The sequence below is a fragment of the Ixodes scapularis genome, unplaced genomic scaffold, assembly GCF_016920785.2.
Source record: "Ixodes scapularis isolate PalLabHiFi unplaced genomic scaffold, ASM1692078v2 PGA_scaffold4__175_contigs__length_147842914, whole genome shotgun sequence".
NCBI classification, from domain to species: Eukaryota; Metazoa; Arthropoda; class Arachnida; order Ixodida; family Ixodidae; genus Ixodes; species Ixodes scapularis.
In genome coordinates this window covers 17491952-17511128 of record NW_024609879.1, presented here as the reverse complement: position 1 = coordinate 17511128, position 19177 = coordinate 17491952, and the positions used below count along the sequence as shown (strand labels likewise).

Genomic DNA, 19177 nt, shown 5'->3' with positions numbered 1-19177 from the left:
TGGAGCAACGCGTGGTTATGTCCATAGTGCAGAAAATCCGCTAGAAAGAATAATAATAAAGAAAATAGCAAAACAAAACAAAGAGTAATCACACCGTGCTACAAAAGCACCAAAGTAAAAAACTCAGTTCTTGCAAAAGAGCTCTACCACCGTGGGCACGGTGCGCTACAGGGAGCGCTGCATGGAGCCGATGGAGCAACGCGGCCGCGGTGGACAAGTTCGATAGCGACAAAAACAAACTGAAACACACACAAAAAATATTCCTATGGCGCTTCAAAAGCACCAAAGTATAAAAATAACCCATAGTTTCACCCAAAAAGACCTTTCAAGTTGTAAAGTGCTGCTAAACCACGCTGAAAGGTCCGGCCAGACGACACCTGACACCTACGTGGGATGGAAAGAGACCTCGAAGATGGCGACCGTGGTGTTCGATGCCAGCGCACCTTGCGAGTGACGTCAAGTAAAAACGCGTGTCGGGAGTATTGAAGGTGACCTTGCCATTTGTAAATCAAAAATTAACGCAACAACGGAGATTGAGACAAGGGTAGAATCCGTTCTCTCAGACATAGCACTTCTTCAGCGTCGTTCGGACGATGCCGAAAGTCGTTCCCGTCGACCTAACCTACTTTTTTTTGGGCTAGAAGACGCGGCCAGGGAAACATGGGCGGAGTCGGAGAAACTTGTTTTGGACGTATGTAACGATGAACTTGGCATACAGACTAACCCCGATAAAATAGACAGGACTCATCGGATTGGCAGGTTTAACCCAGATAAGAAAAGACCTATCGTCGTAAAGTTTGCTTTCTTTAAACATAAAGAAGCTGTGCTACGGTCATCCTGCAAGCTAAAAAATACAAACATTTCTGTTGGCGAGGATATCCTGAGAAATGTACAGCTTGCGAGGAAGAAACTGCTAGACTTCACCCGTACACAGGAAGGTACTTACAAACTTCGCGTTGACAAACTGTTCGTAGGTGATAAACAATATCTTTTTAATTATGAAACTTGCCAAGTCTATGAAGCTACCACCTAACTATCCAGACATAGCTCTGATGAAACTGCAACTTCGAAGTTAAAGAAAATCAATGATAACAAAATACCAAGTTCACTGTCAGTTTTGTTTACCAATATAAGAAGTGTTATCCGCAATCGCGATGAGCTATCATCAGTTATTGATGCGTCATCCAGTGATGTTGTTGCTCTAATTGAAACATGGCTTTCCAGTGCTGTCCGCGATTATGAAATTTTTTATTGTACTGACAGTTATGGGTTTTTTCGTTCTGATCGAATTGATAGACGTAATCGCGGGGTTTTAATCGCAATACAAAGTAACCTTGAATGCCATCATGTAGATATAGCTACATCACTAGAACTGGTATGCGTGCGTTTGCAGTCTGTCTATAGATATGATATTAGAGAGTTTTAGTAATACGTATAGGAGCAAACGCACTCCCCATACGTTAACGTTAACGTTGCGTCGTCCACACTGCGCATGCGCCATACGTACGTACTGCGGCGAGCCTTGCGTACGTACGCTCGCTATCGATTTTTGCGAACGTACGTAGCAATCCCCTGCGTGCCATCTCGTTGCTTTCGTCGCGCACGGGAGAGCGCGAGACTAGTCCAGTTTGAAAAATGGCGGCGGTGAGGCAAACCAGAGGAAGTACTACGCGCATTGTACGGGTTCGTTTTACCATTGAAGATGACATCCTCCTCCTCGAAGAAGTCAACGCGTCGAATCCTTTCGAGTACCCACAAAGATGGGTGTCGATAGCCAAAAACGTTGGCGACGCCGTCGAACCCAAAAAGGTGTTTACCGTGCAGTCGGTACAAAAAAAAAAAAAAAAAAAAAAAAAGGACAAAACACGTACACAACAGGCACACGGAAACACGCACTTCCGTAACAAAGTGAGGAGAAACGGGGCTTTGCATTGGCTTGACCGAATACCCGCCTTGGATTGTTTGATGCAGTTTACAGGAGCACACCTATATGGCGCTACAAGTCTTTACGTATGCGTTCTTCTTCCGCTGTACTAGAAGTGCGTATTCGACGCGCTCCGTAACGTTCCGTCGACGCAACGTTAACGCTAACGTAGGGGGTTTGCGTTTGCCCCTATACGTATTACTAAAACTCTCCATTGTTGTGCGCGTGCTATCGTCCTCCCAACGCGACAGCGGAATTTTGCTCCAAGTTACACGATACTTTAAATACAATTTTGTGTAGATTTCATCTTGCGCCCATTTTAGTGCTGGCTGACTTTAACTTCCCCTTATTGATTGGACCGGTGCTTTCCCAACAACTACATGCCATTCGCCCGCTTACTCTGATTTTCTTGATATTTGTTCTGAGTTTTCTTTTTCTCAACTTGTTACTGAACCCACTCGCATTACCGATACTACAGCCACTGTGTTGGATCTAATTCTTTCCTCTGACCCTAGCCTCGTCTCTTCCATAACCCACTTACCAGGAATTAGTGATCATTGCATTCTACACTTCAACTTGCATAGTCCAATGCGTATTTCGAATAAAAGTACTAAGCAATTCCGTGATTATAGTAAGGCAAGTTTCGACGCAATGAATAACGAGTTAGCTGCCTTCATAGATGAATTCCTACTTTCTTTTTTAAAACGTTCGGTCGAAACTAAACGGAACATGTTTAAAATAAGGTATATTCTCTAATCACATTGTTCGTTCCATGTAGGTCTTTTGTTTCGAAACCACAGTCTCCTTGGTTTAATGTCACACTGAAACGTCTTTCTAATAAGAAGAAACGTTTTTCCGTGCTTCGAAGTCCTCTGCCCTTACTTCTCGTTGGGATTTTTACAGAGAAGTTTCGAACTTCTATAGGAATGCTGTGAAAGAGGCCAAAACAATTTTATTTTAATGTATCTTTACCTACCATGTTATCCAATAGCAACCAGCAATTTTGGTGTGTTGTGAACGGCCACCAAAATACTGTTCTCTCACTTACAGGGGATGACGGTCTAGATATTCCGAGCGAGCACTGTGCATCTGTACTAAGTCATATTTTTGTGAAAGCGTTTTCTAGTGATGTTGACTCTGATTGCGCCTCTTATCCTGTTTATAATTTCTTTCCAATGGACCCGCTTGTTTTTGATTATGACGAGATTGTAAAACAAATCGATGATCTTAAAGTGTCCTCGTCGCGTGGTGTTGATAACATGAGCTCTAAATTTCTTAAATCTACAAAAGTTTACATTTCAGTTTTTCTTCTAAAATTTTCGAACAATCACTTGACCTTGGAATTTCGCCGGAGGATCGGAAAATAGGAGAGGAGGTTCCACTTCATAAATCAGGTAACAAACATAGTCCTCTTAATTATCGACCCATTTCCTTTACTAGCACGCCCTGTAAAATTTTAGAACACGTCATTTACTCTAATCTAGTTAGTTTTTTAGATTCTAATTCTTTTTTTTTTCACCCTCGCAACATGGTTTCCGGAAATTCCTGTCATGTGAAACACAACTTCTAACTTTCACTAATGATCTCTTTTTCATCCTTGACCGTGGATCTCAGGTTGACTGCGTCTTTCTCGACTTTTGCAAGGCCTTTGATAAAGTATCTCACCAACTACTGTTCCTTAAGCTTGACAAATTTAATATTGGTCCTAAAGTCTTGTCCCGGATTAAATGTTTCCTAACTAATCGATCACAGTTTGTTACTACCAATGAGGCAAATTCTCGCCTCAGTGCCGTCACCTCTGGTGTTCCACAGGGGTCCGTTTTGGGAACCCTTCTGTTTCTTATTTTTATTAATGACTTACCAATGTGTGTATCACCCCATACTAACCTATTCGAAGATGATTGTTTTAATATATCGTGAAATTACTAACGAATCCGACGTGGCACTTCTTCAAGCAGATTTATGCGCGGTATCAGAATGGTGCAACTTATGGCAAATGACTCTGAATACTAACAAATGTAAAACTACGAGGGTGTCTCGTCGTAACACATCACCATCACCATACTCAATATGTAATATTCAGCTGGCATATGTAACCTCTTTCAAGTATTTCGGTGTTCACGTCACTTCTAACCTATCATGGAAAACTCATTCTGATCGTATAATCGCTAACGCAAATTCAATGCTTGGATATTTAAAAAGAAACTTTTCCTTAACTCCTATGTCCCTAGAAATTCTCTTGTATAAGACTTTAATACCTTCAAAGTTGGAATATGCCGCAGAAATCTGGGATCCAGGTCACTCAACGCTTATAACAAACATCGAAGCCCTGCAAAATCGCGCCGCACGATTCATAGTCTGCGACTATCATCGCACCGCAAGAGTCTCATTTATAAAAACCGCCCTAGCCCTGCCTCTTCTTTCCTCACGTCGGAAAATATCTCGTCTATGCCTCTTACATAAAAGGGAGTTGTAGTAGACCGTTTCCTCAGCCCGCTAAGCACCCGGATAGCGCTCCGTAATCCGCCACAAGACCTTGAACTATGCAGACAAGGCTAACGGAGCGCATGCGCAGCTGCGGCATTTTCTTCGGGGATACCGTAGCGGAGGAGAAAAACGATCTACTACAACTCCCTAAAATCTATCATTCCAACGCCTTACTGAAAAACAAACTATTCATTAGCCCCCCCCCCCCCTTCATTTCTCCCCGCAATGATCACAAACTTAAAGTTGGCATACCTCATTGTGAAACTTCTGCTTACATCAACTCTTTCACTCTTTCATCCCTAGAACGTCATCTGAATGGAACCACCTTCCCGCATCATAAGTAACTATTTCATCAACAGATTTATCTAGAAAAACTCTAACTACTCACTTTTGCTAGGATTGTGCCGTACTAACATTTATAACCAAGTCGCCTTGTTTGAATTTTATGGAGAGCGAATATTTTATGTCCACTCCCTCTGTAATGTCCCTGGGCCCTGAGGTGATTGAAATAAATAAATAAATAGGTGAATGTCACCTATAGTTTCGTCGAGTTTCTAATACCCTTGTATAGATTTCAATGGATGACAAGCATGCGCATCTTGGAACATTTTTGCAAAGTTATAGTTAATTAAGGCGGTGAGTTCATACATGCACACTTCAGACAGCAATGATAGATATATATATAGCGATGTTCTCGTACGAATGGTGGCTCAAAATTTGTCATTGAACGATTACTTTGAAGTACCCGATGTTTTTTCGGAATGTATGCTTTTTTTGACGACTCGTAAGATAATTCTTCACGAACACGGCAGCTAGTTTTATGATAAGTAAAAAAAGAAATTGCTCGCAAAATCTGCTGCTTAAACCTTCAAAGTAGTTTAAACCTTCATGTCGTCAGTAAGGAACCGTCCGGGCTTGTGGCGCAACCATAACGCGTCTGATTACGGATCAGAACATTCCATGTTCGAATCCTGGCAAGCTCATAGTTGCTTATCTTCTCGGTTGATCGATCAAAAGTTAATGCGATCGCGAAAACGTGATGAACATGCCACATCTGGAAGTCCATAGACTTTATGGCTCCGAAGTGCGTCGATTTTTACATGTTTTCTGAAGGAGCAGGTGATCTGAATTCTTCTGACTCTTTATGTCTGTTCTCTCATTTTCGCTGTTTTATTTCGTCGCAGGACTTCGTAAAGAATCGCCCGGCTGCTTTTCTTTTTTTTAAATATTTTTTAGTTCTCCTTTATGCTTTGTCACCTGACGTCACTGTCACGTGACGTCAGAGTGTGACCCGACGGCACGCGATTATCTGAAAGTCACGTGGTACGGTCACCTTACGTCACTCCGCGTCGCGGTATTGCGTGACGAGAGGTCAAGGTGTGACTTGACACCACGTGACCATCAGGAAGGCGTGCGGTCCGGTAACCTTACGCCACTTGACGTAACGCCAGGCCACATGGCGTCAGAGTATCACGTGACGTAATGTTGCGATGTCACGTTACGCTATCGCCTGTGGCTACAGTGTCCCGTAACTTGCGTCACGCGACTACTTGACATAACGTGACGACATCACGTGACGTCACACTGCTGTCACCGGAGGCCACATTATCCCGAGAGATCCAATAACCTGAGAGTTTCCTCTTTTGGGACTCATCATCGTTCCAGAGCAACGGTCAAACATCGACGTCAAGGTGGACAGCGTGACGCCACCATCTAGACACCGCCGTTGAGGCTACATCCGAGGCTCGGGCTCAGAAAACCTCACGGCTGGAACTATAAATGCTACGCATTGCCACTTGCGCCACGCTAGTGTTAAGCTCAAAGTACCCTACTCAGTAATCAACGATTTTCTAACGTTCCGTTGCGGATTCAGATAGGTCGCGCCCTCATGGCCTGACGGCTAAGAGATCGTTATGCAAAACCTGGTATTGCAGCTGGGTAGTAAACTCGTAAATATAGGGACCAATGACACAAAACCCGATTAGATTGTTCTTTAACAAAAAAGGTATCAATATCGTGTTATTAAAAAATGCGGTTTAATACCCCTGGTGTGATTTGTTAATTTACGCAGTCGACCCTCGAAATAATAGCTCACGAAGATGTTCGTTTTTTGTTCTTGTAAATAAAAAAAAAAAGAACTGCAAACAAAAACAAAAAATTCTGGTAAACACTTTTACAAATGCATACATAGTTGCATCTTATGCCTAACTGTCAACTGGGCTTGTGGCGCAACGGATAACGCGTCTGACTACGGATCAGAAGATTCCAGGTTCAAATCCTGGCAAGCTCGTTGTTACTTTTGCAGTCGTTTGGCCGATCACAAATTGATGTAAAATAGTCCTCATTCAAAATTTGAAAAGGCTGTTGTACGCGTCTGGAATATGTTGCTCTTTAAATGATTTCTAGATGCGCAGACGCATTGTCCTTATGACCCTTTGTCTGTTGGCCCCAGTTTGCTTTACGAAAATAAAATATCAGCAGCTCCCTTCTTTTGTTTTATTATTTGAGTTGCCTAGCACGCTTTTTTATGGTGCTGTGCTCTAAAACAAAAACGCCGCCTGGTTTTGAAACTTCACCTTGTTCAGATATGTGGGAGTCATGGTTAGCTACAAGGGTGTTTCTTCCGAATTCATCATAGACAAACGAATACCAAGCTAATATAGCATATGTTATTCTAAAACATATACCAGCGTATAGGCCGGAGCATGAGCCGCCTACCCACAATCTTTATTTCAAAATAACCCTGCAGGCATTGCATTATATTACATATCATTACGTTTAATTCTATCGCATTGCATTGCACTTCACATCATTGCGTTCTGTTGTATCCTATTGCGTTATATAACATATCACTTCTTTGCATTGTACCGCATTGCATTACATTACATAATATCATTTCAAGTTGTATCGCATTGCACTACATTGTATACAATTGAGCCGCTGGTCTCTAGTGGTAGATGTGGTAGAGCTTATTATTCTATTTCTCTGTGCCTTCTTGCTCTAAAAGGAACCCTTCCGGACCTGGAATGTCAGGGTCATTTTAGCCGCAGTAATGTTTCTCAAATATTATTTTACGATTGCTGCGAGAGACTTGATTTTCGGGATAACATCATTTTCGAGATTTTACTACTACCGCGAGAAACTGATCAGGAGAATACATCACTTTATGATAACGTATGTATAGCGTTCCACTTCCAACCGCAAAATGTTGAGATCGTACAATATTCCCGAAACCCCCGCAGACTTCACAAAATTTGCGAAATACCAAGCCAACAAAAATTAAGTTGTTTTCAGCAACCGCGAACCCCACCCCCGTTCTCAACGGAAAGTTGGTACGCTTGCGATATGAATTCAGGCGAAGAGGTATCATACCGGAATGACATCTCGAAAAAAAATTAATAAATATGAGACTGGCGGGCACAAAAATGCAACAAACACCGTGCCTTGAGTATTTCGTAATTTCCGGAAATTAAGAAAGCAACCAGGACGTGATATCTAAGCAAAGGGCGTGCTTGAGGTGAGCTTGCACAGTGTAGATTGGCCTTGCAATCATGGCCGCAATTGTGTGGAATTGTCTGTAGCTTGCACCAGACATGTAGTCTACGATCTCTGTCGTTGTGCATCAACTGTTTATGTATGCAACGCATAGATACCCCGGCCTGGCAACCAGCGCCACTGGAAGAACTGGGTGTGATCAGGGAAGTGGCTGGCATTGAGGCAGCCACTTCCCTGATCGGAACGGCGTTCCAATGAACGGCGTTCCTGGAACGCGTTCCTTTTAGGAGGAACGAAGGAATGCCGCCGTTCCAATTTTCATCCGTGGAACTGGAACGAGAACGCGTTACATTTTTACTGGGACGGAAAAGGGAACGGCGCTCCTTTTTTTCGTCCAATGGGGTAATTTGTATTTTATTTCTAAGAGGGCAATTCTATAAGTATAAAAACCATATCTTTACAAAGTGCAGAGTCTCGTTAAATTTTTGGTTACTTGGGGCTTATTTTGTGTAGTCCTCGCTTGGTAACAGCCAGGTGCAGGGGAGCTAGTGGACCTTGATTATTTTTGCAGTGCCGGAGAGTGCGGTACGAAACGCAAAACGTTTAGTCGAAGGAAAAGACACAGAAAGAGGGACGTTTCTAGACTTAGCCGTTTTCTTTTCTTCCACGAATACTCATCCACCCAGAAATCTAAGGCCCGACTACAGCCATCACTGAACTTCCACAAACAGACCTACAGTTACAATAAAAGGACAGGTTAACTGACATCAAACGCACCCTTGTATCCCGAATATTCGTCACTTAAATGATACAAAAAAAATTGGTCTTTACTTCTCCCCTTGTCCCCAATCTTCACACAGAACAGCGAATGTACACTTCATGCAGAAGGACTTGTATTTTTCAAGACTGACCTTCAAAAGCCGTACCCCTTCTTTACCTGCTCGTCTTGCGGACGCCAACATCGAGAAGCAACCGTTGTTAAGTTCGAACAAGGTACTTTGTTAGATTGAAACGTGTGAGGTTGTGGTCAAAAGCTCGTGCATTGTGGGGTAACAGTACATTTGGCTCGTCTGAATCGCCCATTCCAAACAGGAATAAGGTAAAACGCTGAGATTTTTGAAGGTGAATATATCAACAAAAAGAACCCTGCTGTCGTGTGTCTTCTTCTCCTGTTGCCCTGCCATCACTGCATTTAAATTTGTATGTTGTTAATTAATGAGAAAGATAAAAAAACTTTGCTGGATCCAACTAATTATGGTAATCAGAAAAATGCAAATGTAATGTAGATGTAACGATACGTTCCATTTTTTTAACTGTAACGGGAACGAGTTCCTTTCTCACAGAAGGAACTTGTAACGGGAACGCATTCCAAAAATCATAAGGAACGAGGAACGAGGTTTCGTTTCCTTTTTTGAGGAACGTGTACAACACTGCATTGAGGCATACCAAATGTCCCATGTCTGGCTGCTCAAACTTCATACCGACGTGGCCAAGCTCAAGTTGGTCGAAGCGGGGCGGCTCGTGGTCAAGGGCCGCACATGCCTCGTCGTCGACCCAACTAGGCAGGAAGTTCGAGTGAAACATTTACTGGGTGTCGTTCGACGTCTCAAACGAGAACATTCGAAAGGCCTTCGCGGATTACGGCAAAGCAAAGGACGTTTCCTACGACCGGTGGAAGGTAGCTGGTTTCGAAGGCGCCGAGTCCACCACCCGGATTGTACGCGTCGTACTCCGGGAGGGAGTCACCATCGAGCGCCTTCCGCATTAGTTGCGTTTCGGAAGCGGCACGGTCCTAGTCGTGGTGCCTGGACGAGCTCCGATCTGCCTCCGGTGCCGCAAAACTGGGCATATCCGGCGGGAGTGCCGGGCTCCTCGGTGTTCTGAATGTCGCTCCTACGGGCACGAGCAGCAGGACTGTGTACGCTCGTACGGACGAGCTGTGGTACGTGATGCGGGCCCTCCTCATGGACGAGGAGGAGGCAGAGAGAGCGGCGGCTTTCACTGCGACTTCGACGAAGCATCCCACCCCGGTTGACAAGGGCGGCCGGCCAGACACCGGCCCGGAGGAGGCGAGCGTCGTGGGAGCGAAGCAGCTGGAGACTGCAGCCCCTGCTCCAGCTGTTGAAGACTCGTCGACGTCTTCTGCGCCAGAAAGCGATGCAAGGGACGTTGCCGCGACGGACAGCGAGCCCGCCGTCTCTGGAATGGACCTTGACAAGACTGCCGTGAAGCGTCGCCATGAAGGAGGTGCTGAGTTATCTCAAGAACGGCGGCAACGACAGCTCGAACGGAAGTGGAGGGTGGTGGCGGGGTGGAAGGGCGTCGACAGTCCGCCGCGGTCTTCGTCACCGCATTCCCACGAGAAGCTGTCCTAATAGGCCACCACTGTCCGAGAGGACTGCCGTGTATGAAGACGCGCCAAAAGGGTAAGCTCCGTACGCTGAGCCTGGTCCCACTTCACGATAATCACGTTTGAAAAGCCGGTACGCATAGCGACCTTAAGTGTACGGGGGCTCGCTGAGAGACGAAAGCAAAGACAGTTGTATCGTCTAGTTATAGAGCAGGACCTCGACATCGTCGCTTTGCAAGAACCGAAGGTCGAAAGGGAGGTCCAGACAGAGCGTATGGTGTGGCCTTTTAGTGCAAACTATGACGTGTGCGTCAGTCATGCGGTAGGAACATCAGCAAGGTGTCTGTTGTTAGTTTGCGCGAGCCTGGGAGCGGATGTACAAAAGGTTACGGCCTCAGAATCGGTTCGACTAAAAGTCTGTGATCTGGCCTTTTTGTCGCACGAGTGGCGAGTCATTTGCATTTACGCGCAGAACACAGCCGAAGAACGGAAAACTTTTCTGAAGATATATGGTCTTTTTTTTTAACGGAGCGTATAGTCATCATTGTTGGCGACTTTAACTATGTGCTTTCGGCACGAAATAAAACGAGTACACTTCCGTTTAAGGATGCAAGCACGGTTGTTTTAAATGAATTCTAAATTACTGTGGGTTAGACGATGTTGGGGACTGTTTGGGGGACACTAGAAATGTACGTTATACTCACTTCCAAGGGTCAAGTCAAGCCCGTTACGATAGGGCATATATTTCATTAAAACTTCTTCCTCAGTGTAGTGAAGATCGTGTGACGCCCGTGTCATCTAGTGATCACTGTTTAGTTTTGTTTACACTTGCTAGCTCCAAGGAAAAAAAAAAAGATTTCTGTTGGGAGCTTTGGAAATTAAATAGTGAACTCATGAGTGACGATGATATCATGGCCGCTGTCAAGGATAGCTTAAGAGGAATCTTCAAAGGGGAAGCGAATGACTACGCTTTAAATGGGAACAGTTTAAGCAAGAAATAAAATTAAAGCAATGGATAGAGCGAGCGCGATAAAGTATAGAGAAATGAAGAAAACTAGAATTTCTTCTGCCCAGTAATCTGGAGTTACTTATCAGCGAAGAGAGTCGTTCGCCTGGTGTTTATAACGATGGCATAAGTACTTTGAAATCTAAGTTGGAAGTTCCTGATAAGGAGCGGTACCACGGAGCACTCTTTAGAGCGCGAGCAGGAAAGTTGTTCTGTGGGGAAGCGCCGACGAAAATACCACTAGTGGCTGAGAAAAGGTACGCTGGCCGCAACGAGATTGCCGAAATTGAATATCGTGGGGCCGTTACATGAGACCGCGCAGAAATAAAAAAGGCTTCTTGTGAATTCTACAAAATTTGTTTTCTCACCGAACCTTTGATTTAGCGAACTTTAAAGCGAGTTTTTTTTTTTCCTATTACCGCGGTTAAACAGTGAAACAACTTCCTTTGTAGAAGCTGAGATTACCGTTTCGAAAACGCTACTGAGCATTTGAATCCTGGAAAGTCGCCCGGCCCCGACGGCCTAACCGCGGCCTTTTACAAGGTGATTAAGCATGAAGTTAGTCCGGTATTGTGGAGGGCAGTGGTTCTCAAATGGGGGTCCGCGGACCCTTTGGGGCCCGCGAGGGCATTTTAGGGGTCCGCGAAGCTCTGCCTCATCAGTCAAGCCTGGTAATAGAAGTTCTTTTTTTTTTTTTCAAATTGAGAAGAAACGTTCTAATTTTGGTGAATTTTCTCGTGTGTATGTCGATGATAGAAGTCTACTTCACAGCAGCCCTTAGTTATATCCATTTATTAGATCATTATTATACTTAACCTACACCTTTCCCTTCCCCTCAAAACGAACGGGGTCCTCCATCATCTCAGCCGATCTACAAGTGATCCGCGAAACATCAACGATTGAGAACCACTGGTGTAGAGTTTACGCTGAAGCATATGAGCGTAAATTACTACCGCCTAGTGGCTTCACAAGGGAGGGGGGAGGGGGGGGGGAGGGGCGGACCGCCCCGGGTGCAGGGCTCAGGGGGTGTCCCGGTGGGCAACGAGAGCGGGGACGGGGGGTGTCGCGGTGGGTCACGCAAGACCGGGGCGGGGCGGGGGGGGGGGGGGGGGGGGGGCGTTGCGGCGGGTCACCGCTCCGGGTGCCACTGACCCTCGTGACGCCACTGCTACCGCCGTCCTTTTGTCGTTCCCGAACAATACTCATTTCCAAAATCGAGGACAAGATAAGACTTAGGCAGGTGTCGGCGTACAGTCCCATCAGTCTAACAAACGTTGATTATAAAATGTTTATGGAAATTCTAGCTAAAGGGTTGCAATCAGTGATAACAGACATAGTAGGGCCTCACCAAACATGCGGAATTAGAGGACGGACCATAGTAATTAATATTCATGTCGCCACAAGTGTTCTTGAGTGCTCTGACTGTATGCAACGCGTGGTTGCTATGCTCCAGATTGATCTGGAAAAAAGCGTTTGACCAGGTGTCACACGAACTTTTGTTCAAGGTGCTAGAACACGTAAATGTCAGCACAGTTCGGTTCGAGGATGTACATATGGCGTAAAAAAGTGCTCCACGAGTCTCATTATCGACAAAGTTGTCAGTGAACGCACTGAAGTGTCCCGTTCTCTCCGTCAAGGTTGTCCCTTATCACCCCTCCTTTTTGTATCTAGGTAGAGTCTTTTTGTTTAAGTATTATTAGATGCGAAAGTAGTAGTGGGTTTAAACTGCAATCGTGCGAGGTAAGATTGTCATTTTACGCCGATGATACCGCACTATTTTGTGTCGATAGAGGTGGCATAAGCGAGGCAGTGAAGCTGTTGAAAAACTTTGCAAATTTAGCGGTCGTGCTGTAAATTGGCACAAGTGTTTAGGTTTTTGGCATGGAGATTGTAAAGCAAAGCCTAGTATTTTCGAAAACGTGAACTTGGTAACTACACCAGCCAAATAATTAGGAATACCGTTAGAAAATTATCGCCACAGTGACCCATACTGGCAAGCGTAGGCTCTGCATCTTCGAGAAAAAAACGGAAAAGCGGAAAGGGAGGGATTTGTCGATGTTTGCTCGTGGCACGGTGTGCAATTTGTTCTTTGTCTGCAAACTATGGTATGTGCTTCAGGTCATGCACTGCTTGAGTATCAACGTGGAGAGATTACATCGTGTTTTTGCTGTTTTCACCTGGGAATCCACCTGGGTAAGAACAAGCCGCTCGATCCTTTTCAGGCGCGTGCGCGTTGAGGGACTCTCCTTGGCGCACCGACTTTTGCGACAGGTTGTAAACCGCTATATTTTTCCTCGTGACGTGAATACACCTTTTCTGCGCGCAGTGTGTCAGGTGCGCCTGGCCAGCTCATTTCCAGAGTTTGTCGTTTCTTCTGTTAGTTCATGTGAAGGGGGAAGTTAATGCTATTTCTGTGAAGTGGTGCAAACGACTCGTTTTTTTTTTTTCTGTACACGTTTTTCCTTAGAATATCTGAGCGGTGTGTCTCGGAAACAATTGTACAGAGACGTTGTTGATGTTGTCCTCCAGTTCCACTGTATAGGTCTTTATATGTCTTTGGGGAGGGGCAAGATGTCCTTTAGCGAGTTAAGAAGATGACAGTTTCGCCGAGTGTTAAAACGTTTTTCTTCAAATCACATACTTGTGTCCTGCCGGTGAAGACATGGATGGATGATACGGGTCTGTTTGTACCGTGGGGGGTAAATTGTTTACTGTGTCGAAAACCGGGACTGTAGAACACGTCTTTCTATATTGTTGGGATGGGATTTTCTTTTGGGCGTGCTGCAACGCACATTGAAAAAGGAGTTTCCGTGGGATCCACAGGGTATCCGGTATATAAGCAGAGAAAATGATAATATTGTTCCTTACGGTCCGGTTATGCTTTTGGAACTACACAGCATCTGGAAATCGCGCACAGCAGTTCGTCATGCAGAAGTTGATGCTAGGCCGGTTTCTGATTACTTTTGTGTTTGCGCAACGTCACTGAGGTGTGGAGAGCGCAGGAGTGTTGCCCGGATCGGGTGCCTGTTCTAGAAGAAGCACTGCCTTTGAAACCTTTTTAACTTTCTGTATGTAGTTTTTGTTTAACCATCGTGTCTGCTTTTATCATTCTGTACCTAATTTTGTTGACACCTATGCCTGGCAATAAAGAAAAAAAAAAGAGCTTGTGGTGCAACGGCTAACGCGCCTGACTATAGATTAGAAGATTCCAGCTTCGAATCAAGCTCGTAGTTGCTTTTCTTTTCGCTTGATCGATTAGCAATTAATTCGCGCAAAAAACTTCTATGGACCTGCCAGATCTATATGTGTTAATGAAATTTATGGCTCTAAAGTGTGTCGATCTATACATGATTTCTGAATGCGCAGGTGATTTGAATTATTCCGACTCATCGTGTCTTCTTTCATTTTTTTCTGTTCTATTTCGTCAGAGAACTTCGCGAAGATCCCCCGGTTGCTTCTATTATTGTTTAGTAATAGTTTTATTTGTTTAGCATGTTTTTGCCACCTGACATCAGGGCGTCCCGTGACGTCATAAAGTTGCCTGACGTCACGGGACTATCTGAAAAGCACCTGGTCCAGTCGCCTTACGTCACTTCGCGTCACAAAATCACGGACGTGACGTCGCAGTGTGACTGGACACCACGTGGCCATCAGGAAAGCACGTGGTCCGGTAACCTTACGCCACGTGACGTGACGTCAGATCACATTGCGCCAGGGTATTAGGTGACGTGACGTTGCGATGTCACGTCATGGTATCCCTTGACGCTACGGTGTCATGTAAGTTACATCACGTGACTTATAGGCGCCGACTACGGGGGGTTCGAGGGCCTCCCCACCCCCGCCCCCCTCCCCTCCTGAGTGTTTCGGAAAAGCAAGTACCATCGCCTCCGGAACCTATGGGTGCACCTCTTTAATCTCATTCGTGCGCCCTGGTGCCCGCACATATCGATAGCTGGCGTCCAGTCGATAAATAAAACTGTATCCATTCACCAGCCTTGGTAACTAAGTGACCAGAGCTGGTGAGTGCATACATTTTTTAAACTATTCTCTCAGTCCTGTTCGGAGACCCTACGTAGTATTATCAAATACGATAAAGGGCAGTGCTGAAAATTCCTCCGAAAGCCATTGGAAGTAGTCGTGAATGACAACAGTGGCACCTCTAGCGGACCTGCAGGATACGGAAGTAGAAGACATAATACGTTTTGTAAGCTCCATTTTGTTTTCCCAAACGCTGAAACAATTCATTACGGTCAGTGCGCGTGAACCACGGAATTCACTCATCACAACTGCAATGACAGATAAATTATAGGTTCACAAAAGGAGACATTTCTTTAGGTATCATGCAGTCAGCATGCTTATCATACGTTATCCAGGGGATTACGCAAGTTGGGGGAGGCCCCCCTCCCCCCTGGCAAAATAAGAACTTTCCGCCCATCGTGACTAGTTGACATAACGTGACGATATCACGGGATGTCGCACCGCTGTAACGAGATGTCACATTATCCCGGAAAATCCAATGACCTAAGAGTTTCCTCTCTTAGGAGTCATCATCGTTCCAGCGCAACGATCAGACACCGATGTCACGGTGGACACTGTGACGCCACCATCTGGACACCGCCATCAAAACTACATTCGAGGCTCGGGCTCAAAGATCCTTACAGCTGGTCCTATCAATGCTACGCATTTAAAGGGGCCCTGCAATTATATTTATGCGTCTACCTTTTTTGCGGTTTCCACGTCCCTCGGGGTTCGGGCAAGTCAGCGGGCACGGAGAGATAACTAAATATCAGTGCGTCATATTTTAACTGGACGACGCGGAAACCTCCTCCACCTGCGGGGGCGTCCCGCGGTGCCGAAAGCGCGCGAAATGTGACGTCTTTGGTCCTGGGCTTACTACTACTCAGAGCCGCTAAAAACTCCTCTTTAATCGAAATTCAAAATATAAGTGGCGCGAACCGTTTTAATTATTTGCGGAGGAAAAGGCAGCGCATACTAGATAGGGGTAGTGGGATCAGGCGTCGACGCGATCCGACCGGTTTAGAGCGTTCCCAAGGCTTGCGCCGAGCAGCTATGGCTTGCCGTTTAGCCTATTAGCGGCATGGTAGCGTCAAGTGCCCCCTGTTCTGAACTGATCTTTACCCCGTGTTTGCTGTCGTTTGTGGCCAATGAAGTGCCATGTGGAATTAGAGTTTACCCGCGCAGCAAATGCAATGCGAGCCCCCCTGGCTGCCCGCTTCATACAGCCTAGCCAGAACAAGCTTTAGTGGCGCCCTCTCGTGCCATCGACACGGAGTGCGGCAGCCGTTACCGCTCGCTGTGCTCACTAACCCTCCGCCAGTTCACGGCCACTCAAGAAACCAAGGACGTCATGAAGGAGGCTTCTTTTTCCTTGTTTGTAATTTCAATTTGCCTATATTTTTTTTAAATAAAGCTAAATTCAAGGAAAGGAAAGTTTAATGAAGGTACTACGTCCAGTGCGCTCAGGTTCGGCTCAAATTAAAAACCAGTAAAAAGGTCCTTGCAGGGCCCCTTTAAGGAACATATTTTGCTGTCACTTGTACCACGCTACTCTTAACCTCATAATACCCTGCCAACTAATCAAATATTTTCTGATTATTATGTGATTAATGCAAAGGTGCAATCGAGCTGGACAAATATTACGATAATCCCTAGAGAAGGGGAACAAAGGACAAACACAAGGGAGAAACATAAACTCATTTCTGCTTGTCCTTGGTTCCCCGACTCCAGCGATTCTTATCGCTGGAGTGCAAACAGGAGTTAGCATAGTAGACACCTTCAAATGGAGATACATAGTTGTATCTTATGCCGGACTCTCAACCGGGCTTGTGGCGCAACGGATAACGCGTCTGACTACGGATCAGAAGATTCCAGGTTCGAATCCTGGCAAGCTCGTTGTTAGTTTTGCTGCCACTTGATCGATCACAAATTAATGTGACCGCGAATAGATGATCAACCTTAAAATTTTGAAAGAGCTCATAAACGCGCCTGGAATCTGTTGCTTTAAAATATTTCCTGAAAGCAAACGCGCAGGTTTATTGTTCTTGTGACCCTTTGTGTGTTCGCCCAGTTTGCTTTGTGAAAATAAACGATCAGTCCCTCGCTTCTTTCGTTTTATTATTTGAGTTGTCAAGCACGTTTTTTTGCGCTGCTGTGCTCAGAAACAAAAAAAAAAAAAAAACGCAGCCTAGTTTTGAAACTACATCTTCTTGTTCAGACATCTGGGAGCCAAGGTTAGCTACAGGGTATCTCCTGCGAATTCATCATAGAAAACAAGAATACTAAGCTAATGAAGCCCCTACTGAAAAAAACCATTTGGCGCCTGTATGAAAATAAACGGGTCCATACCGTTAGCAGTTTAACCATACTGGTCACCAGTTTGTCAAAGGGGTCGCCCGTATGGCTCAAAGGGGTCCCCCGTATGAGCCATAACGGTCACCTATTTGGACAAACTGGTCACTCGTTTGGCAAACGGGTCGCTCGTCTGGGCGAATGGGCGACTCGTTTGGGCAAATGGGTGACTCGTTTGGGCAAAGTTGTCGCACGTTTGCTCAAACCGGTGACCATGTTGCAAGCTGTACCGGTTTAATCAAACGGCTCTCCGGAGCCCGTTTGATATTGAACGTACAGATCAGCGGCGTGGGCACGCCTAGCGTTTCAGCCGTGGCAGCCAATGTTTCCGGAAGGCTGGGAGCGCCGGTTCATCGATTTCAGATCGTCCGCGTAATGCAAGTAATTATATTTCAATTGCGCTGATTTTCCATTATACTGCAACTAAAACTAACACCTTTTTTTTTTTTTTTTTTACGTAAACGCGCGACGTTGGTGAGCCGATGTTTTTGACAGTACTTTAAAACTTTGCCCATCTTTGTTGCCTCAGTTTACTTATTCAGCTCGAATCTCTCTCGCAGAAGACGCGACCGCGTGAAAGAATGTACGTCTAGACTCCATTTCACTTTAATTCAAGACGTAGCGAAGGTAGCACGCGTACACGCGGCTGCAAGAACATAGAGCATTGCGACAGCACGCCCGCCGTTTCAGCACTTAAACTACGAGCTCGCGCTGGGCACTTTCTTCGCTCGGGCGCAAGCCGAGCTTCTGGCCGCCCCGCCGCCATTTCCAAGGTTCGAGCGTGCTAAAATGCGCGCGCGCGCTCGTCTGTTTTTTCGAGGCTACAAAAACAAATCTCACTGGAATGCCTGGGGAGAGGGAGAGGGGCTGTCCCGGTGGTCCAAGCGCCTTGACCTCGCCCCCTCCCTCCTCCCTTGTCACCCCTGTCACGTGACCCACAGCAGCGCGCGAGCTACACGCTGATAAGCATCGAGATCCGGAAGGGCGCGCTTTGCAGTCGCTTTTTTCTTTGTCTGCTTGTTGTCAGTTGCTGCTCGAAGTTCGCTCGTCCTACCTGCTTTAATCTGTCACCTAACCCTGCGGTCTTATTGGGATGTTTCTCGACAACGTATTGGATGTGCATTATAGCTATCAGTGATCGAAAAGTCGCACGTGTATATCGGCAACGAGCGATTCTTCAAAGAAGTCGCAAATTCTCGCGGTTTGGCTGGGTTCGGCAAATGACAGCTTGTGCGCCGCATCGTGTTGAAACTTCCAAGGAGCCGTTCCCTCTCGTTTGTGTTTGTGTGGTTGTCTTGCTTTGACCGTGTCGACAAATATCACGGATTACATCTTTCAAGTCCGCTATTGTTATTGTAAGTGCACTGCAACCTACGTGTTGGCAACGATTGACCGTTCTTCTATGCGTACTCTTCCAGATTATCCATAGAATTATGCAGCGCCTATTTGCGCGGCAGCCGGGAAAATAATTTCCCCGAAAGTCTACCTGTATAGTCTTCACAGATCGCTCGCACGTTTGTACTTGTCTACAGAAGAGGTAATAAAC

General features: G+C 45.6%; 2 non-coding genes across 2 annotated transcripts; both read left to right on the top strand.

Annotated features, from left to right (window-relative positions):
* The first annotated feature begins 6628 nt into the window (after positions 1–6628).
* On the top strand, positions 6629–6701 carry Trnar-acg. Its single transcript has one exon. It is a non-coding gene; the product is annotated as a tRNA-Arg (tRNA).
* Positions 6702–17102: 10401 nt separating this feature from the next.
* Positions 17103–17175, top strand: Trnar-acg. The gene has a single exon. It is a non-coding gene; the product is annotated as a tRNA-Arg (tRNA).
* Positions 17176–19177: the final 2002 nt, after the last annotated feature.